Source organism: Lissotriton vulgaris, chromosome 10, assembly GCF_964263255.1.
Source record: "Lissotriton vulgaris chromosome 10, aLisVul1.2, whole genome shotgun sequence".
NCBI lineage: Eukaryota > Metazoa > Chordata > Amphibia > Caudata > Salamandridae > Lissotriton > Lissotriton vulgaris.
Genome location: NC_141698.1, coordinates 613,706,504 through 613,732,449, shown reverse-complemented (window position 1 = coordinate 613,732,449; position 25,946 = coordinate 613,706,504). Strand labels below are relative to the sequence as shown.

The window sequence follows — 25,946 nt, the reverse complement described above, 5'->3', positions numbered from 1 at the left end:
GAGACAGTAAGCAGTCGATGTCAATTACGAGGTGTGAAAACACAACAGGACATCGGTGACAGCCTCAACAACCATTTTTAGAGGGTAGGTAGCTCTTAGCACGATGCCCTGCCCCGCCAAGGCCTAACCCCCTCCTCACACAGTAAAACCTGTTTGTAAGTTGGCAGGTATGCTACAACTACCTATGTTGAATAGGACTACCACATTGTAAGTCTACTTATGTGTGAAATTTCATTGTTTGCAGCAGCTAATGTGTGACATTTTCAGGCCTCATGTGTGACACTCTGAGGGAAAACTTCGTCTTTGACCCAAGCAGATAATATGTATGCACACGTAGCAGGCATTTTCCCTGAGACATGCTCAAGGACCCTTTGTGGGAAGCTTACCCTAACTGTGTCAGGAATTGTACCTAGCAATACTGACTACATTTGGACACGCCTGGCAGCAATAATTCCCCTACTGTCACTTGTCATTATCATCATCTGCCAAATAAAATCATGTGTTCGGTCCCCTTCCCCGCCTACCCCTGTACATTGCTTTGGTTTCACTGACTGCCTTCATATGCATGAGGGAAGGATTATATTTTGGTAACCGAAGAATTCTAAAATTGCCAATACTGCTGTACATTCCTGGTATTGGAACTTTACGTATGAAAGCACAGATGTACTTTATGGAAGCAATGAAAGAAAAGGCTTCCATGCTCCATATGCGTACATGAAATCATTCATTAGACCTTACACAGTGACCTTGCATTTTTACATTTCAGGTGTGAGTTGTTGATACATTGCATACAGTGCATTATGGTACTTGCAGTCCTGTTTATAATGGGAAAAGCAAAACAACAGAAAAAGATGCACCTGACAAGAGAGAGGTTAAGATCTTTGCTTTAGAATCCTGCAATTTAATGTGGTTATTTACATTGTATTGTATTGTATTGTATTGTAAGGCGTGCTTATAGAGCGCACTGACACCATGGGTTTCCTGGCGCTGGTTGGACATAGAGAGGACAGAGGGACTAACCAGATTGAGGGAAAAGCCAAGTTTTTAAGGACTTGCGAAAAAGTATCAGAGAATTAGAAGTTTTGAGAGAAAGAGGAAAAGAGTTCCAGAGCTTGGGGGCCAGTTGTGCGAATCTCCGGCCTCTGGATCTGCAGAGCTTGTAGGGGGGGACAGTCAAGAAGTGAAGATGGGAGGATCTCAGATTCCGGGATGGGCAGTAGGGTCTAATAAGAGATTTCACAAAGGCGGGACAGGGCCCGGTTAGCGATTTAAAAGTAAGGCAGCCGATCTTGAAGGCCGCCCTTGCGGTGACAGGGAGCCAGTGGAGTTTGGCAAGGAGGGGCCTGGCGGATTGCCACTTCGGGATCCCTAGGGCCGATCTCGCCGCTTGATTTTGAATCACTTGCAGTCTAGCCACCGATGTTTTAGGCAGACCGTGATAAATCGCATTAGAAAAGTCTAAGCGGGAGAGGACGAGGGCCATGATGACCTGCAGGAGGGCGTCAGGTGTGAAGAGGGATGCCACTTTCCTGATCCTGCGCAGCTGGAATTTACTGAATCTTTTTATGTTATGTAGAGGTAATCTGCTTTGTTGACCTTACTTTGGCTTACAAAAAATATGTGAAGCACTTGTAAATATTTCAGTGAACCTAGTCACATTCATTTTTTTCAGTGCTCTATTTATATTGGTATATATTTGTCAATTATCTTTAAAATATACCTATTGCTTTTTGCTTTTTAAGTTTGGCCTGACAGGTTATTCAAAGCATGCCAGGGCAACAAGAACTCTGGGGTTCCATCAAGATCCTTTAATGGAAACATTGTGAAATCACTTGCAATGAGTAGCATTTAATGTCTGCCGGGTATATTTTTCCTCTTATCAGTAGATACTTTAAATAGTTATTGTAGAAAGCACTTTAAAATGTAATCTACAGCAGATCTAATGATCTCTGACTGATTACTTATGAAAACAAAAACAGAAAGGCCATGTTAAAAAGAATACAGATTATTTCATATAAAGTTCTGCTTAAGAATCATGAGCCAGCATTTGCAGAATTTAAAAATGTAAAAAAGACGCTGCCATTTTCTTTGGGCAAGACAGCAACCCCATCTCTACTCCAGTAAAGTCTCTGCTGCTTCTTTCCTCTAAAACGAGCAATGCTCTGTGGAGGATGCTCTGTCCTAGGGGTCATAGTCACTCTTAACCACTTCGCCGCTGGGGTAATTCTCATGACGAGCTGGGCTCGTGACGACTCCGCCCATCGATTGATTCTCCCACACAGCCGGGGAATCAATTGCACGTGGGAGTGCCGCTTCCATTATGACAAGCCCAGCTCGTCATCAGCACAGCTCCACTGTGCCTCATGACGAGCCCAGCTTGTCATAAGCATGGAAGGGGTAAAAGGTGTCTGGCAGGGGTCGGACTGAAAAGACACAAATAAGTTATTTTGTTTCTTGTATGTCCCGGGCTAGCAATGTGTCAGCACAGAGCAGGCTGCACAGACAAGATGAGGGGATCCCCTTCGTGTAGAGAAGACTGCCCCCCTCCACAACACAGGGGCTGCGGGGTGTCAGTTACGCCTCTGAGGTGCAGTCAGTCTCAAATAACAACTGTCTAGGAGCATTTGCAATTTTAGCAAGGAAGTATACAAAAACATTGAAAAATACGCGATGACAGACTGTAGATTGTCACTGTCAGAGATTGTGCTTCTCCTGCTGAAAGACTCCTTGCCAAGCAGAAAATAGTCCCAGCAGATGATCATCGAGCACAAGAATAGTTAAGGAGACAATGGAACTGAGCAGATAAGGTAGCTTTAAAGAAAAGGCTGGGTTCAGGTATAACTTAATAAATCAATCAAACATACAAAAAAATAAAATCTTGGTTAAAGAAAACATGCATTTTTGCAGATGTACCCCCACTGTTTGCCCCTATTTGGACTACTAGATACTGGCTTTCGACTCTGACAGTGCACTGAAGCCTGCTAACCATGCCCAAGTGCCAGTGCTCTCTCCCTACAACTCAATCATGTGAATTGATAACCCCAATTGGCAAGGACTTTAACACCCCTTATAAGTCCTTAGTCCCAGTGGTACCCAGGGAATGAAGCACTATTGGTGCCACCCTGAGTGACCTAAGTAAATTATTGACAGCAGGCCTATATTTGCTGACTTCAGGAGCAGCGCAAACACCCGAACTCAACTTTGCTCTTACCATGTGTGGCAAAGTCAATGCACTATTTTTAATATATGCCAGTTACTCCTAAGGAAGGACTCCTGAGCCCAGGAGGCAGGATGCATTATATTAAAGGTGAGGGCATGTAAAAGCAAAGCTTATATGACCTTATAGTGGCCTTTCCCATTGAAGGTTACTATAAGTGATAAGCGATCCATAGGATAACATGGGTTGGCACCCAGGCAAATCCGAGGTTGGAAGCTCCATTATGGTATCAACGAAATATGTCATGTTTGGTATCAAACAACACACCTCACCACCTCTGACAAGAATCTTGTGTCAAGGACGATGTGTTATGCACCCTGGTGACTTCCTTAGTGGTTGCGCACCTGGTCGCCCCAGACTTTCCTGTGCTCTTGCTGCCAGTGCGAAGCTGCTGCCGCAAAGACAGGAATCTGACCAGGAGGTGTGAACTCTCCCAAGGAGACAGAAACAATGGCCTGAACAGGAAGGAGGGTACACCTCGCTCCATGACAGGACAGCTAGTGAAGTGGCACGTCAAGGTGGTAAACTTCAAATATTTCACTGCCTGTGATATGCAACCAGGCTAGCAAATACAACAAAATGGTGGACAGGCTGCTGAAACTTTTCAACAACTCATCCCCAGTCAATAGACCTGGGTTGAATCCATTGTTCTTTTGTTCGCACTACCACCTCAGTTTGGACCCAGCCATGTGCAAATCAGTCTTGACCCTGCTCCGCATGGGAACAATCCAGCCCGATCTCCCATCCCAGGTCTTCCCTGGACTGGAAACAAGCATCCTGGGACCGGTTTCGGGGTATCACGCATCATCAGTCAGGCTAGATGGAATCGAGTGGCACAACAAGCAAGGGACCCATGTCTGGGCATCCTCCCTGGACCAGAAACAAGCATCCTGGGACCAGTGTTGGGGTATCACCCCTCCTCAGCCAGGCTAGCTTGAATTCAGTGGCACAGCAAGCAAGTGAACCACGCCTGGGCATACCATTGGCCACTTAGTGAGAAGATCGCAAACGCATAAAGATGATTGACGGAGTGCTGAAACTTTTCAACCATTTACCCCCAGTCAAGAGATATGGGTTAAATGCATGGTTCTTTTGCTCACCATGCCACTCCAGTATGGACCTATCAGTCCTGACCCTGCTCCTCATGGGAGCAGTCTAGACCGACCTGCAGGGCCAGGTTCTCTGTAGACCGGAAGCAAGCATTCTGGGACCAGTTTCAGGGTTCACCCCTCATCAGCCAGGCTTGTTAAAAATCCAGTGGCACAGCGAACAAGGGACCCACGTCTGGGCATACCCTTGGCCACTTAGGGTGAACATAGCAAACACAACAAGATGATGGGTGGAGTGCTGAAACATTTCAACCACTCATCCCCAATCAAGAGATCTGAGTTGAATCCATCGTTCTTTTGTTCACCATGCCACCCCAATTTGGACCAAGCCATATGCAAATCAGTTTTGACCCTGCTCCTCCTGAGAACAGTCCAGCCTGAACTGCTGCTGTAGTTTGGGGGGAGTGGAAACGAGACATAGCCACTTGCACTTGCCATGACTGACAGGCCAATGTGTTCTACGTTTCTTACAAGGAATTTGAGGGGAATGCTCTCAGCAAGTTAAAGATACAAAGTCCTATCCTTCCTAAAATGCAGGGGTGTGGACGGGGCTCTCCTCCAGGAGACCCACCTGACAAGCCCAAAAACCATTAAGTTACAGAGAAGGATGAGTGGCCAGATTTTTGTGAACAGTTACTCTGCCTTCTCTAGGGGAGTATTAATCGGGGTTAAGTCAGGACCCCCCTTGTAGGCCATAAGGACACATGTGGATTAGGACGGTCTGTATGTGATAGAGGTGGGTGGCCTAATGGGCTTAGGATATTGCTTGGCAGCATTTATGCCCCTAATATAGGCCAAAGTGATTATCTTGCTGCGCTGTCCCGAGTCCTCCCTCCGGACCCTGATGCTTAGATGCTGGTGGTGGTGACTATAACTGCATAGCGAACACAGAGCTTGAAAGAGCAACTTTGCCCATGGCAAATTGCCCCATGGTCAGAATGGCTCAAAGCCTGCCAGAATGGAAGGACCACTGATTTTTAAAGGATGTGTGGCATGACCACAACCCGGGTTTGAGAGAATACTCCCTTTACTCCCCAGTCCATGACTTGCATGTCCGGCTGGACACAGTGTTATGCTCGGCAGGGCCTGCTGTGCGGGTTGACAGTGCTGAGTATCTCATACGGACAGTGTCCGACAATAACTCCCTGTGGGTAGACCTGCAGTGGGGCTGTTGTATTTCACCTATGATTGCCTGGAGGCTCATGCCTGTCTACCTATGCAAACCCACTTTTAGGGACCCACTAGCTGAGGCAATTGCAAATTATTTTCAGTGAATACGCGTGCAGCCTTCCACACTAAAGCTGTATGGGATGCATTCAAGGCAGTTGTTACAGGGCCTTGGCCCATCCAGTCGGTGGGAGTGGAGTGCTCACTTTGGGTAGAGCTATCAACACTGAAAGAGTGTCTCTGGCGACTGGAAATTGAGAGCGTGATTCCCCCGAAGGCCCAGCAAACTCTAAGAGAGAAACACAAGAAGCACCTAAAGGTACAGGGCAAGCTCCACCCTCTGAAATTTCACGAGCTCTTCAATATGACTAGGCATGGGTGATGAACTCCACTCCATCAGTGGTGTTTGTGAAGTTTTGCCAACTCTGCGCTCCGCTGGGAACACGGAGTTCAGCAAAACAACTCCAATTCCACCATGTGGCAGAGTTTGCCCCCGCCGCCCACCCCTAATTTCCTCTTGAGTGTGCGTGGGATAGGAGAGTACCTCTGATTTCCCAGAGACTGGAAGGGGAGAGGCACCGTGTTCCCTAGTCCTTATCCACACGTTAGGTACAGAAGGCGAGTGGGTGGCATGTTCTATGGCCTCCACAGCTCTTTGCTGCAGAGTCCCGGCCCCTTTGAGCTGAGCCCATGCGTCAGGTTAGGGACCCCGGCTGATCCCCCTCCTTTCATTGGAGTCAACCGTGTGTCTTATCCCCCTCAGCTTCTGTCCAGTGCGAGGGCGCACTGAGAAGCCATTAGACGTCCTGTACCAAGCATTTCTCGCAACGGGCCCAGTGACTTAATGGGTAAGGCATCATTCTCCGGTGGGTTTAAGTCCCAACTGGGTCGCATCAGGAGATTTTACATTGTGGGAAAAAAGGAAAAACGGCGAGATCGCTATATTAAAAAATTCATGTTCATCTAATTATCTCCAAAGTGTCCGTCTTTGATACACGAACATCATAATTTTATGAATTCTGTGTAAAGACGCACCTGCAGCCGCGTTCCTTTCTCCTCAGCGGCAGCCATGTTGCTTGGGGAGTGGAGCTGTTACCTGGCTCCTTGAGGGCTGTCAGACGGGTAGTCTAAAATAAGGCTTCTTTCACCCTGCTGTACTTACTTGCATTTCTGCTTCCAGGAGAATTCAGGACCAGTGCCACCTGAAGGTGTTCAACAAGGACCCCGCGCAGGCCTTCCGTCACACCCCCTGGCCAGTGAATGGGGACATATAGGTGAGTTTTCACATATTTATTTGTGCATGAGTTTTGATCTTGCGTCGGGTATGTACACGTATATGTTGTTACCTGCTATTTGTGTATGTTAGAGCTTTACTCTGGGCAGACCCAGCAGGCAGGCTTGCGCAGGGCGGGCATCGCCGGTTCACTGTCCCCTGCCTGGCAGCTGGCGGGGTAAAAGTTAGTTACTTTCTGGTGCATTGCTCTTGGATTTAAAAGTAGGAGGACTTAGTCAGATGTTTACCGAAACTATTTTGATGTGTTTGTGTGTGTGGAGTGATGGAGGTTTAACAAAGCCCAACACGTGCACAGCACTGGGAAGGAATGTATGGTGGCACAAGGCAGGTGGGATCTGACCTGCCTGGGGTTTTACCTTGTGCGTCTGTCGAGCCTTGACTTACTCATCACTACTCCAAGACCCTCAGAAGCAGCGCTGAGCTGGGTGCCTAGCTCCTTCAAGCTGCACAGGAACACACAAGGACGATAACAACCCCTTGTGACTGCTGCCCTGTAGAAAATGGTAAACAGGCAGCACAAGGGATGTCTACTGCCATGGACTAATTATATTAGAACATTGGAATGTTGGGAGCTCCATTGAAAACAATGGAGTGCTCTGGGCTTATAATGGCTGGTATAAGCCTGGAGCTCCAGCATTCCAATGTTTCTTTGTTCACAGCTCTGGCTGTGAACAAAGGCTTCAGGGAGCCTGAGGGGATTCCAATCCCCCTATGCTTCCGAAAGGCTTTGGTTTTTTTTGTTAGAACATTCTGTCCTCTAGTGACAGAATGTTCTAATAGCCTTATAGCCCTTTGTAGATGGGCTATACCGCTATTAAAGTCCCTCTCCCTTGTTAAAGGCCCTCGCCTTCGGCTCGGGGCCTTAAATGCTGGAGAGGGCCTTTAATAGCCGGTATTGCCCTCTACGGCGGGCTATAAGGCTATAATAAATGGTAAGCAGTACAGTGCCAGGGATACTTAATAGTAGGGCGGAGCGGAATTCCAAAGAGTTTTTAAGCAACTTTGTGGAATTCCGTGTAGTGCAACACTGCGAACTCTTCCCACCCCTAAATATGACACATGTGGAGGGTGGGCGCACTGGGAGGCTGCTGGCATGTCTTGGCCAGCCAGGGGACAGAGGGAGCCCTATAAAACAAATCAAGAACTTGAGGGGGGCCAGAGTTTATTCTGAGAAAGCCACAATGTGTTTACTCACCAATATAGGGATGTGTATGGAGTGGGCACTCCAATCTTGGAGAAGATGCTGGGTGCATTTTTTAGCAGGGCAATTCTCACCCAGTTGCTGGAAGGAGAGTGGAGGCTTTGGGCCTATAGCAGAGCCTGAAATTCGAGCCGTGGGAAAACGCTGTTGACAGATGGTTTGTCGGTCGAAGAGTATGCCTCCCAGCTCGTTCCAAATGAAAGGAATGTATGCTAATGCAGTGGATTGTACTGCCATCGGTACACAGCTAGAGAAGCCCTCATATTATCGATGCCCAAACCCATGAGGGATGCCCCGGATGCAACTGCCTAACAGCCCCTGTCGATGCTCAACATGGATTATAAGATTCTCAGCAAAATTCCAACGAGTAGCTCCAACCTCACCATGCAACCCTGATACACGAAGATCAAAACAGGTTCATCCCTAAACGCAATATTTCATACAATAAACGACGCTTGCATATCAGAGATGATATTCTCTGCAGACAAACAGAAGGCATTTGGAACATTGCAGTGGCAATACTTGCAGGCTGTCATGCGCAGGATGGCCTTGGGGGAAGGAAATGAATAGATGGGATGGGCTGCTCTGGTTAGACGCACAGGTACATATTGGGACGTTTATATCTGCTGCATTTAAGGGTCCATCAAAGCACAGAGCAGTGTTGTCCTCTCTCCTTCATGCTATTTGCGTTTCATTTGCTTGCAGCAGGAAGGGGGTCGGGAAAAGGGATGCCATTGCATGATAGGGAACACAGTTTCACTCTATGCAGATGACATGTTTATCTATTTGAAAGATGCAAGCTCAGGTACTCTGTGGAGTGTCTCCTGCTTTAAGGACTTTTCCAATTCCAGGCCTGCAGATGAACTAGCAAAAGTCTTGTGCTTTCCCTGTGTCCCCTGGGCTTATGGAGCCCCCAGAGGTGAGATTGAATTTTGGATTTTAGTGGGAGCCTGGGTCCTCAAAAATCTGGGGGTTAAGGTATATCATTTAGAGGGGGTGGGCATGCCTTCCCAGGTAATGCCACATTTTGGAGGAAACTGGGGTTCTCAATTATGGCTCATATAGCACTGACTAAATGATCATGCTGCCTAGGGTGCTTTACTAATTTGTTAACCTGCCTATCTGAATATCGAAAGAGTGGATTCAGTCCATCAATGGCTTCCTCAGGGACACGATCTGGGACAGGCAGCTTACCCAGGTGTTCCTTCATACACTCCAGAGACTGATCGCCAGAGGTGGACTTGGGGTCCCTGACTTTGAGCTTTATTATTATGCGGTGCAGCTGCAATGGAATGCTCGCTGGCAAGCAAGGCTTAATACGGTGGAGCTGGGGAAGTAAATGGCTAGGTGTGGTGAGGGGGCATTACTGGCCATGATTTGGGGAGTTAAAACGATGCTTTCTTTCCAGACACGGTTCCTTCGTACAGGTCTCCTGTTTTGGGGAGGGTCTTGCCCCACAGTAGGACTGGCTCTACCATATGCACTGGTGATACCGATAACAGGGTTCCCAACGAGTAAGGGTGGATATTTTACTGCCCAAAAACTGTCTACTTGCATGGAGGTGGGTGTGAAGATGTTGTGGGGCTGTTATGCTGGGGGCTCCTTAAGCACAATGGATGTACTGAAGACCAAGGGTCGAGTAGAAGGTGCTCAGTTTTTGAATTGCAGGGCACTGACGCTGGCACTACAACAGCTTTACAGGGTGCTCGAGCTAAAGCCACATGTTCATGACCTGCTGCTGACTTTTGGGAAGGGGAATCATCCGATCAACTTGCTTTATAAAACTGCACAAAACTGCACTGTTCCTGAAGACTGATGATCTGCCCTCTTTACAGAAGGACATTCGCTGGGCAGGAACTTAGAGTGCTCCTCTACATAGAACTGGAACACATGGTTTAAATTCAGGCAATTAAATTATCTGCATCGTAAATATCTTGCCTCCCACAGATTGGATATTGTGATACACACCACTTACTTTGAGGGTTTAAGTGAGAAAGGCCTGGCAGTGATGTCAGCAGGGAGCTGAGCTGAGGCTCCCAGAGAAGATGTGGCTAGTAACTCCTGAACAGCGCCATCATGGACTGTCCCATAACAACAAGGGGTTGGACCTATCCTTACGTCCAAACTAGGCCACAATATAACTAGGAAAAGTAAGGGGTGTTTTGGACGTGCACATCCAAAACTTCCCTTACTTTTCCTAATCATGGACTGTCCCAGCTTGCTGTGCAGGAGGGCTGGGACAGGAGTGCAGAGGTGATGTGGCACCTTAGGATTGGCCAGGGATGCCTGGCTTCCAGAACCTTCCACCCCATTTAAAAAGTCTTGCTCATTGAAAGAGAGGGTTTTTTCTGTTTTTTTACTGTGACTGTGACACCAGCCGTGGGCAACTGGAAGGAGGAACCCCCTGATGCACCAGTTGGCCTCTGGACCAGTGGGTCTCTCCAAGGGCTAGTGAGTCTGGCCTCCTTAGACCACCTGGGGAAGATCTGGACTTCAGCACCCAAGTAAGAGGAGAGGAGCAAAAGAGACCAAGAACAGGGGAAAAGCTGGTGCAGGAACCAGCTCCCTGCAACGTACGCCACGTTGGAGGCCAGGAGGCCTGCTGGAACTGCTCCTGGTGGCTAAGGTTCACCACCATGTTCAACCACAGGTTCAGTGTAGGAATTTGGGTTATTAGCTGTGCAGCATGTAAGGCCTGCGCAAGTAATAGGTCCACAACGTTCCCTTACTAGAAACCAAGCAACCTCTTGTACCATTTGACACTCTCAGGGTAGGAAAACAGAGCAGGCTACGGTTCTCCACCAAACGGAAGGTGGTGTGGCTAGTAATCACCATTCACTGGCACACGCTAATAACCCTCAATAAATGATTGGCCAGTTGGGCATTTTCTTTAGTAAAGGAAAGGTACATTTGTTGCACACACACAACTAAATACTAATAAGTACTATGCATTAATTTACAAATATATACATAAGGCAGATTAAAAATACCTTTTACTATATTATGAAATCGCATTTGAACCCAAAGGCCCATGACACCCCAAAAAAACACAGTATCCCCTACACCTACACCAGATAGAACATCACAACACAAGGGGGTCACTTTAGATAAAAACAGGCCTATTAATGTTGTCAAGGGTCAAAAGACAAATAGTCCACGTGTTAAACCCATCATCATTTTAATATTCAATAATAACCATGTGTACATGCAATAAATGCTGTCACTAAAACATTTGAACATAGTACAATCACTGTGAATATAAAGTGTTAAAGCTTTGAAAATAAATAGCATGTTTCTATGTTTTATACACATTCAGGCCTTGTAAAGTGCAATCATATAACAAGCCCTTAGTGGGCGCTGCATTCCCATTTGTACAGCAAAAGCTCCAGCTTTGGGGGTACATTGGAAATCATGATGACAATCCTGGGGGTCCTACATTTTAGTGTTCCCAGAAACATGGGGTCTGTTTTTAAAAACATTGTGGTGGGAAACTGCTGCACTCCTGCAGCCCCCACACACTTTCTGTGTAACGTTAGTGGTGCCTCTGCCATCCCAGATCAATCATCAACTTCACCTTCAGAATGTCACTGAAAACAAACCTAAGACCACAAACTGCCTAGATGAGGTCCAGCATTAGATGACATAAAACTACAATAACGTCAATGCTGAAGAAGTAAAATTGCCTCTACCTCGATTGATCCAAATGAGAGATTATGGTACCAGCACCTCTCACTTTTCTTTTACAGAATACTAGGCGATAGCAACATATTTGATGCTAATGTAAAAAACATAAGAATAATATGTGTTCAAACTTAACCCATTCCCCCAAATAAATGCAGTATTCAATGGTACTATTTTCCAAATGCCAAATCCATGAACATGCTCTAACACCTACAAGTCAATCATCATGTGGATGGGGCCAGATACCTAGCTGTGGAAGAACAATGGTATCTAAAGCAATGTGTAAATTAATGTGACCCTTTTATAGCTTTGTATATATCCTGGATTTTCTTCATAGCTTTATGTGTTTTATTTTATAAGAATGTATTGGGTATTTTTTGTTTCCTGTGTGTGTACCTTGAAGGTCTAATTTTTGGGAACTATGTGTGTTTTGTTAATAATATACAAGTGAGTAAACAACATCAATTCCACCTACACTGGTCTCCACTAAAACAGCAACAGCACCAAAAGAGAGAAAGAAAATTAACCTACCAGGCTCAGCAATGGCCTGAATTCAGCGAATCATATCCCCACAGTGTAACCCCTCCGGGAGTGGGGAAAATTAACATGTTGTCAAATATAAGTAATAGGCGCTGATGTTTCCTGCTGATGCAAATATAAAGCATTTTCCTTGTCCACTTGTGTAGTGACGGCATTTATTATTTCCCGGGTGTTCTTAGCGGAGTCGGGCCCGTCCATTCCAATACTTCGAGGGCGGGGGGGGCGTGGGGTGAGGGATTGAGGGATTGAGCTCTACCGGAACCAGCTAATTAGTGCATCCATTTTGGTGGGTGTTGCATGTCAATTGAATCTTGTGATTTCTGATTAATGCTTCTGTGCAGTGAGTTCATGCAATGGTGTAGAGTGTCTCGTGAATACCTCCGTGTTAAGTTACAAGATGTGGCTTCTGATAAGAGGAGAAGCAGTGTTTAATTTGTGGCGGTGATCTCAGGTAGTGACACTTATTTTTGGGTCCAGAGCTTGTTTTTCGTCATCTGACTTTGACTCTGAGCCAGAGAGAGAAAGGCCATACAAGGAGAAAGAGAGGAAAAGAAACATAATAAAATAGCATGAAAGGAGTTAATCAGAGGTGGAAAAGAATCTGTAAGAGTGAGATAAAGAGAAAGGAAGAGCAGGGTGGTGGTGGGAAAAAGAGGCATGATGTGGACTCAGCAACTGCAGCATTCAGTGTTGTCAGCTGCAAGCTCTTAAGAAACCTCAGAACTTTTTTTTTTTTTACAAATGAACCACATAAGGGTAAGACTTTGGGCCTTATTTTGTTGGGCGGAAATTCATCCGACAGCTTTTCGGAGGCTTTCCGCCCGACATCAGAGCTTTCCGTCTTGCAGGGGAATACCGCTCCACTTACAACGGGCTCACAGAGCCTGTCAGGGCGGCGGTCAGAAATGTAATCCCCAAATGGCAGCGAAACAAGCCTCGGAGCAGCCCTCAGGATTACAATTTTGCTTTCCGGCTGCCCTTTCATGGCAGACGCCCACCATGAAAAGGCCCACGGAAAGTGACTTTGGGGGCCCCTAGCAGGGCCTTCTTGCCCCTTGGCCCTTCACTATGGGGCCATCCCTACACCACGTGGCAGGAACCGCATGGTGTCTGTCACACGGTGCACGGATATTTAAACTATGCATTTTTTCTACTGCTGCATGTGCTGCTGGCTGATGAGGATTATGAATCCAAAACCGGTCCCAGGACACTTGTTTCCGGTCCAGGGAAGACATGGCTTGGCAGTTCGGGCTGGACTGTTCCCATGAGGCACAGGGTCAGACTGATTTGCATATGGCCATGTCTGAACTGGGGTGGCTGAGTGAGCTAAAGAATGGTGATGGATTAAACCCAGATCAGTTGACAGGGGGTGAGCGTTTGATTTGCTCAAACGCTCCGTCCATCATCCCCTTTTGTTTCGCTGTGCTGCAAGTGGCAGCACAAACCCAATGGAAAAATTACAGGACCCGACCACCAACACAGTGGTCAGATCCTAATTTGAAAAGCGAGACCTCTGACTCCATGTCAAGCAGTCCTGCATCTGCTAGGATGCCAGTCGGATGCACGTCTGACCGACGTCGTAATCGGCCCCTTAGTGTCTGAGCGCACAAGGTTCAAGTATTTTGGTCAGGTACAAGGCACCTAAAGATCAACAAAAAATTATAAAAACTAAATCATTTGCCAATGATTTATAAAATTGAGAACACAGCAATCAAGAATCAATTTGATTTCCCTAGGTATCCACAGCCCTTAATGTGACATGAAGGTTTTTGCTGATAATGTGTCAGTTTTCAATGCTGTGTTAGATTACCGTTCATTGAAACAAAGCTCTAAAGGTCAATCCACTTCAGTGCACGCAAGTTATCAAGTAAATGAAAATGACAAAAGGAATTGTTTCTTGAGCCCATCTTTAATGTCCAGGTTACACAGGAGCCTTACACAGTGACATAGACAGAGCCCACCTGGTGTTCTCAGTGACATTGTGCTCAAGTTAGGACCCAGTTACCCTCTGCACTCTTGTCTTTGTTTGTATTGATGATCAGGTATCACACAGAGTAATGGGAAACCAAGATGTTGGGTGTACATTGCAGTCTTGGACGAATGTCCAAGCATAAAATGCCTTTGTAGCTTGGGTATGTGACACCAGTTGAACTCTGAAGCGACGACTGGGAGATTACATTTGATAACTCAAGATGATTATAAAAAACAGCATTTCTCAGCACTCGTGTCTGTTACTACATTTGTACTTCTCACTCAAACACAAATATGAACAGACAATGTTTATTTAGTTAATAATTATTTATTTATAGTATTTATAAAGTGTTTCAGGTTGCGTTTCGGTTACTTGGTCGTATTTGACAGCGATGTCAGGACAAACAAGTTAGTGAGGGATAGGGGGCATTAGAGTCCGGTCACAGAGAGTGAGGACCATGTCTGCAATACCGGTCATCCTATTGCACGTGGATCCAAAGAAAAGTAAATCTGACTGGCTCAGTTTTCAGCAGTTTAGGGAACCACTTTTGAATGGGTTCTGATCTAAACCGTGGATTGATGCTGTTCCACAGTCTTAGGTCATGTTGCACCCTGGGATCAGGCTCCATTTTTCAGTCTCTTGAATTGTCCTTGGTTTATTAGGTGGGCTTATGCTGCTCTTAGGTTTCTGGTTGGGGTGTAAAGAAAGAGCAAGCTTCTACTGGAATTGTCGGCCTTCGCTCTAATATGCCAAGATCCTAAAATTTGAACTTTCCATTTACTGGGAGCCTATCCAGGGCAATGAAGGTGTATCAGAGATGGTCATTCTTGGGGAAATTCAAGCACGCTCTGTCTGCCTGGTTCCCGATTCTTTGAAACCCAGAAATAAGTTTCATTCGATGACCAGTGTGTATGATGATTCAGTGGTCAAGGAGTTCCTTGACAAGGGCTCTTGATAATTCGACAACATAACTTCCTTGCAGAGTTTGGAAACCCAAACTTACAAAGAACTTGGTTGCCGCAGTGGAGCTTCGGCATGGCACAAATGCATTTTATATAACATAACGCAACACTCTAAAGAAGAAATAACGTTTCGCACTGATGCTCTTCTACACCAGTGGAATACAATTAGTACATTAGGTTAAATTTCATGAAACTGAATTGCAAGCATAATAGGATGAGGGAAAATAGAGACAGTAGAGAGGCATTTAGAAGTCGCTGTCAAAGCCATTCATAGGTATTTTCGAAGTGTGTGGCGTACGCATCGGTACAGCACATTAATTGAAGCAACATTTTCTGAATAAAGTTAGATTGGCCTTTTATCAGGATATGTAACTCTACATCACACAGGGAGCACCAAGAAGGAGACAAGAAATATTCTTGCTATAACTTGCAGCCATATTGGAACAGTTCAGGCAGCCATAAGTGCAAAGGCTGTTGGATGTCAATGTGGTTTTCTCTGAGAAGACGCTGCAGGGCGTGGGTCGGTAGTATCAGCGTTGAAAAGCGTTTGGGTCCACATGTCGATCAACAAAAATCTTGAAGACTTTCGTAACATAGAGCCCCCATTGGCAGCCCACTCTCAAGATTTTACAACAATCTTAATCTTTGCATCCTCATAGCTTTTGTACATAAAGTAGGGGCAAGAAGCACAAACATTCCCGACCTTTTGGTTTAATTACATTGATTTGCAAAACCTATAGCAAGCTCATCTTAAAAGATGTGAGAGAAATATTTGTAAAAAAAAAAAAAATGTAGGGTCCCAACATTTTTCTAAGGAGCCCACCGCATGCACTTCCTGATGGCAGCGTTCATGAATACCAACCCTGGATAGATTTCATTCCACCTCATGCCCCTTTCCTTCTAAACCTTTCCTTTTCCAGCTTACATTTCCTGCCCCTTTATTTCACTCTTGCAGATTCTTCCTCATTCTTTTGGTCACTGTTTTCCTATATTTCTCTTCCTTCTTCTTTCTTCCTTTTCGATATATCTCTTTTTTTCTGTTTGTTTAGTCAGATGCTACCAAATAAGTCCAGCTCTGTAAAAATTAGTTATAGTGCCCACTGCCTGCTTTCAAAGTCACAAATTAAGCACTGAAGGGCAACAAGATACAGTGACCTGAGCAATTGGGCTTTTCGATCTACTTTGCCCTCCACAGAGCGTAAACTGTTCCCTTGATATCCATAAATATAGCTTTGGCGTAATAACAACTGCATAGTGCTTCTAAAAGACCGCCTCGAGGCTTTTCAGAGTGAATATGGCACTTAAGACAAAAAAAATGGAGAAACACTGCTGACTGCAGAGCTCCTGTATCTGTTAACCCAAATAATGACAGTAATATGTGCTTATATTTTTATATGCTTGTTTGTAGTTTGATTTTATTACTTTAAAGCCTTGTATATCAAACAGTGTTAAACTGTTCAACATTTCTTATAATGATTTTACAATCATTGAGGGGAGATGGTCATGATGACATTGGACTCAATTAAATGGTATGCATGGGAAACTTAGTTTGTTAATATTGAGCATATAGTTACATCTTGACATTAGAAATATAAGTAGAAATGCGCGAGGCGCTTCAGCACTAGGCTGCCAAGTGGAAATCAGCTACAGGTCTGTAAGCATAGCAAAGACTGGCTTCCACCAAGCAAGGGCTGGTCTCAGGTTTCAGATGTTCAAGTGCCCGGGGACCTGGTGGGAATAGTGGGTTGATGGGGTGCATGTGCCACATAAGACTCAAAATGGAAACTATGCCCATCTTATAGGTTCCTTTGATGGGAAGACGGAGCAGATAAGTTAAAGATGTACATTGTGAAAGCAACACCACGGCCCTAAGTTCCTCTAGACGTTGCACAATCCTTGACTGTTTCAGTAGTTGGAGGTCATTTGACTGGATCAGTGGGGCAGCCAATTACCAGCTTGTACTCTGGTAACTACAAGATGGGGAAACTTTCTGCAGACTGTGAGCTGCTATTGGAGAAGGACCGGTCGGTCAGATTATCATTTTCTCGAAAGAATAGACCAAGGCCATTTGACCGACATCAAGAATAATGTATGTCCAGGCACACTACTATTTATAGAGAAGCTTTGTCTAAATGAATCTCATTCAATGCGAGAGGATTCCAATGTGTGATGGAAATATTAACTCAACCCCCAGAATGTGTTTCCAGCAAATGCTCAGAAAATCTGTGGGGGGGTGGGAGGCAGACAAATTGCAAAATAAAATTGTACACCAAATCCAAGGATGCAGTAAATGCCATACCTCAATGCTCTAATATAATATTTTTTTCAGTAAAGTAGCAGTGGGCGTGTGAGAGAGCGAATGTTGGGAGAGAAGAGTCTCCGATTCCCACTAATTGGGTCTAGTGTGCAGAATGCTCTCAATTCATCATTCATCTTAATTGAAGCAGGTGCGCTTTGATGTACAAACGCGTCTGCATTTCCAAACCTCATCAGCTGACATTGTGCAAAGAACGTTTTTACGGTAGTCTTCACGCAGCAGTTTTCCTGGTCCCTTCGTGGAGATGCTCACGGCGACGTATAATACTCGAGGTCAGTAGCTCCCAGTTGTCGTCCGTTCTGCAGCCATGCAATGATGGGAAGGACACTCGCTCAAGAGCAAGAATACGCCAAGATAATGACCAGAGCAAACCAGAGCATCCACGCTTCAACAATTTGCAATGACTATCAAAACAGCTACAACAGAATTGATTTTTGAATTTTCGCCCTTTGGCCAACATCAAATTAATTGCACAGGTTTTCCTGGCACATGATATTTCGCCCATAGTTCATCCTGTGACAGGTAATCCTGTCTTGCATTGGGTGGGTTTAACTTTGCCTTGGGTGCAGTTGGCAGAAGTCAAGAAACTTCTCCCACCTCTGCCCAAGTTCGAGAGCAATGTTCAACCATTCGTAGCAGGGAACATTTAAACCATGATAAAGCAGGAAGTGTATTCGCCTTGCTGTGCTTTGGTGAAAGGCTTTTTTTAATCATGGGTCTCACTAAGTGATGGTACAGAACTCAGACCTGAGTATGGAACAATTTAGCCTAACTCTTTAGGAGGCTGCAAATCACTTCATGTAGACCCACCACCACATTGTGGAGAGAGGCAACTATCTAAAATGTCACAAACGTGTAGGTCATCCACAAGGGGAAATTGTGTAACATCCATGGGCTGGTGTTTCTTAACTTCAGATATGCAGATTTTTAACATTCCTAAAAATCTGCATTTCAAGTTGAAAAAAATGTGTAAAACTTACAAATAAATGTATTTTGGTTTTCATCGATGGGTGGGAAAAGCATTGTACTATGTGAAGTCCTCCCTAACCATGTCTTCACCACTTATTCCTGAGTCCTTCAGGTGTTAGATTAAACGTCCTGGTAAGTGTGGCAATCACATTGCAGATGTTTATGAAAGGCCAAAACGTTCAAGCTCATTGGGTGTGTACCTACTTTCAGTTGGTCCACTCCCCAGGGAAACTCAGTACTCCTCCCATAAGTGTCATATCTGCCTCAGGTTCTGCATACACGAGTGACCTGCCCTAGTAAAGGACATAGCTACTCACAGGGCTATGCCGATCTGGCCTTTGGGAATCAGGCAAGGGTAGAATTTTGCTTTTTACGTTCCCTCCGCTTTGCACTCATGAGTCTGCACAATCAAGTCCTCTCTCCTATTCACTGTGTTTGAGTGCGCCAAATCCTCTATCATGCATATTTACCGTTACTGCAAGTAATTCCTGTGAAACTTCCAAAGCAGCTAACCGCCATACAATATATTAAAAAAAGAAATTAGGAGAATAACATGAAACTAAAATGCAAGGCACGATGTAGTGTTGATGTCGGGCCTTTCCTTCCCACATCTGTTAATACTGATACTCATCTGTTCAAACTGTACTTGACCCAGTAATCCATTCATGGTTTATGCACAATCAAAGCCGAGGCGCAGGGCATTGCCAGAACTGATGGATCTGACACACTTGTAAACTCACCCTCCATCCCTCTGCCCTCTCCACACCCGTCTTCACCTCCCTCTTCTTTCCTCCTCCCCCTGCCCCAGTTACCGCCCAGTTACCCCTTCACTCCCACCAATGCACCTCCTTCTCAAGTCTCCCCCTCTCCCTACTCAGTTATTTATTTGTTTGTGGGTTTCTAACGCGCTAGAATCGACTCCCGAAGGAGTATCTCTGCGCAATAGACCGCTGGGGAACCCGTCCTGGCTTTCCCTGTGAGATGGTCCCTACTGGGTATCTCCAAGGTGAAAGTAGGCATCCCCGGCGTATGAGGGGGGCCGTTGTGGAGATGAGGCAAGCTAATGCCCAGAGTTGCCGAGTGTGATCCCTGGTTAGAGTAGGCACCGAGGTGAGAATTATCGAGTCCGCTGACCCTGGTCCACGACCCTGCCGCGTCGGGAATTGAACCCTGGCCCGGGGCCGTCCTCTGCTCCCGGGTCTGCCGTCTCTAACCAGTGAGCCACACCACTCCACACCTACCTCCACTCCACACTTACCTACCCTCATCCTACTTAGCCCCAAAATCTGCCCTCTTTAACTACCAGTACCTGCTTATGTTAAGACCCATGTCACACTTACTGTTTAACAATTACCAATTATTTGTGAGAGCTTGTGTGCACTTTGTGGTTAACTTGTAAAGTCCATATGTCCCTGGGGTGACCAGAGGCTATTGAAATCTGATAAATAAATCAAAATAAATAAAATGCAAGCCTCACTGAAAACATATCCACAGCTCGTCTAGCAAATACGATTTTAGTCAAAATCGCAAGCTTAGAACTATCAAAGAATAAAAATAAATATGCAATAGGGGAGTGTTTTCAGTGCTTAATTTGAACCGGTGCTCTCTGGTGCTCAGCACTGGCACTTAATTGGTTTCCGGTGCTCGGCACCGGCACCTAATTGTCAACACCATACATGGAACAGTCTACCATATGGTGGCGCTACTCATCTAATTTAGAGCTGACCAGAACAACTTTATGAATACAATAAACATTAAACAATTGCTAACACCTACCTACCCAGCCATTCCTTTAGCTTTGGGAACCTGGAATAATCTGAACAGTTGAATTTACATGCGAGAGAGATGGTTGGTAGTTGTTTTAGCAGCGATGTCAAGATCGATGGGTGGTGCAAGCTGCAGTGGCCTCCTGTTTAGAGCCCTGGTACTTTTAATATTTTACAAATTAGGCACAGAGTGTTTTCATGTCCTAGGCATGAAACTTACTGGGTATTCCGGCACAAATCTACATTTCAGCCCTGGTTTCAAGCCAGACTTGCCGATGTTCATTTGGAACAGGTGAGATAAACACAAACATCTGGGATCGAGCTCCTGCCTGAAAAATAAACATTCCGGTGTGACCAGGTCCTATGCTGCTGTTTACTTTGAAAGCTGGTCACCCAGGAAACTGTGTCTCGTGCTCTAATTCATTAAATTGCTTGTGCGGCAAGCACTCAGTATTATGTATATTTAAGTATCGACGCCATTATCTCTGTGCACTGACTCCATTTTCAGGAGTCAGAGGGCTCCAGTGGCATTCGTTTCTCAGAAACAGAAAGCAATCACTGGCTCGCAGCACTAATGCCCATGTCTGGTTAACCACCACGCAGAAGCTTCTGCCATTGCTACTGTGAGCAACATAGGGGTGAGACACTGCCAATCAATACCACTGAATCGAATTCCCCATGAATTCAGGGACAACCTAGCAAAGCCATAACCTTGTCTGACAGGTCAGGATGTAGGACTTTCCTTTTATGCTGGTGCTTGTGGGCCTCTTTTATGGTCTGGTGAGCTGGTTCTTACTGTTGATTTCCCTGACATTGCCACAAATATTGCCTGCAGCAAGCACAAATCCATGCAAACTCTCCCATACCTTGCAAAATCACTTTTACATTGTGTCTTTACAAGTTCAAGACTACCCCAATTTGCATATATGGGGCACTTTGGTTAGCTATCTCATTCACTAATGAGGTTCAATTTTATTTTGTTTACTGGGCCTGTTTTCTGGTCCTGATAATTTTCAATATAAAAGGTAAATCACAGTACCATCTTCAGGGGTACTCATAGTACGGCCCGCGGGCCGGTGGCGGCCCAGCAAGCCTTCCTGGGCGGCACTCGGACATTGCAGACACCTGTGTTTAAAATTAAATAAATTAAATAGTGTTCGCAAATACAGTCGCAGCAGCTCGGACTCAGACAGTCTGTGCTCTGTGGGGGCCCGGGTTATTCCAGTGATTGTCAGAGGGGAGCTGCAGGGGCCTAAGAGGTTAAATTCAAAAAGCCTAAGTAACTTGTAAATGGTCTTTTAAAGACCCATGAAGTACTTGGTGTGGCTGTGTGCGGGCAGCCGGGGAAGCTGTCTCAGCTCGGGCTGAGGCTGACACACATACACACACACACACACACACACACACAGGTGAGAGGACAGAGAGGGAGACACAGAGGGAGGGAGAAGGGAAACACAGAGAGAGGGCAGGAGGGAGGGAAACAGAGAGTGGGAGACAGGGAGGGAGACACAGAGGGAGAGTGGGAAACAGAGAGTGGGAGACACAGAGGGAGGGAGGGAGACACAGAGGGAGGGAGGGAGACAGGGAGGGAGGAGGGAGACACAGAGGGAGGGAGGGAAACAGAGTGGGAGACAAGGAGTGAGACACAGTGGGAGGGAGGGAGACACGGAGGGAGGGAGGGAGACACAGAGAGAGGGAGGGAGACAAGGAAGGAGACAGAGGGAGGGAGGGAAACACAGTGGGAGGGAGGGAGACACAGAGGGAGCGAGGGAGACACAGAGGGAGGGAGGGAGGGAGGGAGACACGGAGGGAGGGAGACACAGAGGGAGGGAGGGAGACACTGAGGGAGGGAGGGAGACACAGAGGGAGGGAGGGAGACACAGAGGGTGGGAGGGAAACAGAGAGTGGGAGACAGGGAGCGATACAGGGAGGGAGGAGGGAGACACAGAGGGAGGGAGGGAAACAATGTGGGAGACAGGGAGGGAGACACAGAGGGAGATTGAGAGACAGGGAGGGAGACATAGAGGAGAGTGGGAGACAGGAAGGGAGATACAGAGGGAGAGTGGGAGACAGGGAGGGAGACACAGAGGGAGAGTGGGAGACAGGGAGGGAGACACACCGGGAGGGAGGGAGACACAGAGGGAGGGAGGGAGACACAGAGGGAGGGAGAGGGAGGGAGAGAGAGGGAGGGAGACACAGAGGGAGAGGGAGGGAGAGAGAGAGAGAGAGAGAGAGAGAGAGAGGGAAAGAAAGAGAAGGAGGGAGAGAGAGAAAGATGTGTGTATGCTGGGTCTGGTGGCTCAGTGGACGAAGGTGTCTGCTGCAGGGACCTGTGTTTAACCTCATGGTCACAATTTTTGTTTGCTTTAGCCCCAACCACTCCCCCTCTGACCCCACCCCCACCGGTGCAGCCCTCAGCCACAAACCACACTGTAAATTTGGCCCCCGAGAGAAAGTTTGTGAGTACCCATGATCTATATAATACAGAATTCATTGGCATCTCCATTCATATCACTATATATTTATCTTCCAAATTCTGCTTCTTTGGCCACCTATCTCTCCTATATCAATAACATTATTTGTGCCGGTTCACAGAAAGTATTTATGAGTAGTGAAAGTAGTACTACAGGAGTACTCTTGTAGGTCCTGTTAAATGCCTTTTTAAATTAGTGTAGAAGCTTGAGGCCAATGGTGACTACTTATACCTTTTTGTGGTTTTCATTAAATGCAATGTTTGTGAACATTTCACACAGTCACTATTGGCATAACCTTTAAGGAACATTAGTATGAGTGAAGTAGAATGAAGGACTTTGTACACATTACTTGCAGCGGCGACCCCTCCATTTGGGCGGAGGAGCGCCACTCCCCTGCCACCACCCACAAATAAAAAGATAATAAAACGGCTTTCTAACCCGTTTTATTATTGTCATATTTTAATCCCCTGGACCCGCCCTCAGGAATCTTGACGAGTCTTGGGGGTGGGTCCTGTGCGATGACACTGTGGTGGGGGAGTGCTAGTGCACCCTTGGCCCTTCACTGCGCATGAGGGGTTTGGACGGCCGTTTCAGGCCGGCCAAACATCTCATGCGCAGTGAAGCTTTCTCCAGACACAGCTGCGTTGCTGTGGCTGTAGAAAGCATGCACAGACTCCCAGTCTACCTGGGACCGCAAAGTCATAGCGCTCAGGCCAATCCTGACGCTGCTTTCATGCAGTGTCATAATTAGCCGCAGTGCAGTCTGGGAGCCTGTCCCAGAAGCAGGAAGAGCGCAATGGAGCGGACAGAGGCGGCAGCTGCATCGATCAGGTTTGTTTATTTATTAATTTTTTTATTTTGTCCCCGAGGAGCACCGGAGGACCACCAAGAGGGTTCACCTTAGCCCTTGTGAAGAGGTAGGAGCTTCTCCTATTCCCTCCTTCTTTCTTGAGGCTTAAGCTCACTGTGCCTCCAGGGCCAGAAGTCCTGCACTGCTTAAAATGGCCTATGCCGGTTGTACCACTCATGACGATACAGAGGTGAACTCCTATCAATTTAACCTTGACGACATCAGATGTTTGTTAACATCCCTTGATCTTCTGGTTCTCTATCCCAGTGATAGAGAAAGGCTGCCAGAGAGTATGCTGCAAGTGCAGGTGAGATGGTGTTGATTCAGCCTGGTGAGCCCATCCCTCTCTGCACCTGCATTTTTTTTATTGTGTTCTTGATTGCTCCCTTACCAAGTACATTCCATCACCTGGTTGGCAAGCCAGCCTTCCAGACCCAGGGACTTGCGTGGTCATCGCGGAACCCAATGTGCTTTTAGAGTAGGGCCCTTTTTGTCCACAGCACCCACAGGTCAGAATCCCTCCCTGGTGTCCACAAAGTTGACGCACATGAAATCAGAGACTTTGCCCCCTTTCCCTACACACACTCAACATTGGTTCACAAACCTCTAGAGTCACAAGTCTTAACAATTACCATTGATGCAAGGTAACCCACATTTACCAGAATTTTCTGATCCTCCAGTTGTTTATCAGAACATTGTTAACAAAAATAGTGTCTGCTATAAATATCATTAAAAGAATATTGGCTGTAGATCTTCCATGATTAATTCCAGTGGGGCGATATCTTTGCAAATGACATATAGGACACAACATTTGTTGCAGAATATTTACAGTAGATGATGTATTGTTACCATAGTTATTCTCCATATTTTCTATTTTGCCTGTTTCAGGCGAATCTTTCTTTCGTATTCATACTGTTTTGTGTCGATGCTTGACATACTAGATGTGATACGAGCTTTACAACTATTGCAGCCTCACAGCATTAACTGATCATAAGCAGTGTATAACATGTTTAGTCACAGGGCTTGATTTTATTACTGTATATTATTTTAACATTTGCTTTAACTGTTTCTTGGTACTTGCACAAAATTACTAATGACATTGTACCATTTTTTGTGTAATGTGCCTGTATTGCGTTTAGTTTTTTGTTTGAACTGAATGTGTTTAGATTGCAAATATATACTGTGAATTATTAGAATCGTTGTGTAACACACTCCTTGGCTGGCCATTTATTGTGCCTGTGATAACGTTGTACCTTAGACTCACTGTATCATTGTGTTGGCATGGTTAAATAGCATGCCCGTGAATTTAATTATTACAGCTTTATGTTTTTGTTAAGATTTGCATTCTTATCTTTCAGACACACACATTCAGCAAATATATTAGAAACACCCACCAAATGCATAATAAACAAAATTATCAAACATAACTTTCATCATCCTTTCATTACAACAACATGCATCAAAACACATACACTTAAAAAGACCAGAACTATTGGCTTAGTAAATGTTTTTCTTCCTCTATGAGCAGGTTTTTTTCGCAACTTTGTCTGTAGAAGTCCCTTATTCATGCATTGAACAATACTTGTCCCTCACTGACCAGTTTATTGTATTTTTTTAGAAGTCTCATTTACAAGGATGATAAAGGAATGTGTGTTTTCTTCATCCACTACTTTCATTCACGGCTTTGTTTCCACTCCTAATTTTCACAGGTCCTTCTCAAAACACTGCTGTTCTCAAAAATTCAGCTGGTCAACAATTCCAACACATCATCTTTAACAAGTATTGGCAAAGCCAGTAGGTCTCACCTTAGGGACCAATTGTGCTTTGCTCATGGTTTAGCAATATGCCACAGTATATACATTGCATATTTTACGAAAGAAAATACTTTGAATTTGTTAACATTTGTAAACTCTCTTTGCTTTAGTGCAATTTCACATTGTAATTGTAATTTATGAAGTACTGGCAAGCCCAAGAGGTCTCTGCTCTAAAAGGCTGAGTTATTGCATTTTCCAATGCTTGTATGCTACAGCTGAGTCTCATTTAGGTGTCCAGAAGAGGTCTGTCAGTGGTCAAAGTGGGAGGGATCACAGAAGTAGAATGTGCCCTTATTTTTTTAATTTTACAGTTTCCTTAGTTTACGTTTTAAGGCAACCACCCTGGGACGGTTAATTCCGACAGTTGAAATGTTTCAGCTGAAGTGAAAGGCAGGGAGTCCCCTGGGATGTGAAACCGAGGGTGGGGCAGACAGCTAAACAAGCCTTTGCTAGGCTTTCCTAAAAGAAACGTAAATGTGCAAAACTGGTCCATCTGCAAATGTAAAGGGTGCTTGGAAACTGGTGTGTCTTTAATTAACAGATTCACTTGAAGCTTGCTGACAAATCAATCAATAAAATTGGATTTGGAAAGTTCTGCTTATCACCTGTGAGG

At 45.6% G+C, this 25,946-nt stretch overlaps 1 protein-coding gene across 2 annotated transcripts in view; it reads right to left on the bottom strand.

Annotated features, from left to right (window-relative positions):
• LOC147688594 (sodium channel protein type 5 subunit alpha-like) overlaps positions 1–25,946 on the bottom strand; it is a 1,046,042-nt gene that overhangs the window by 317,156 nt on the left and 702,940 nt on the right. The gene's annotated exons all lie outside the window — the stretch shown is intronic.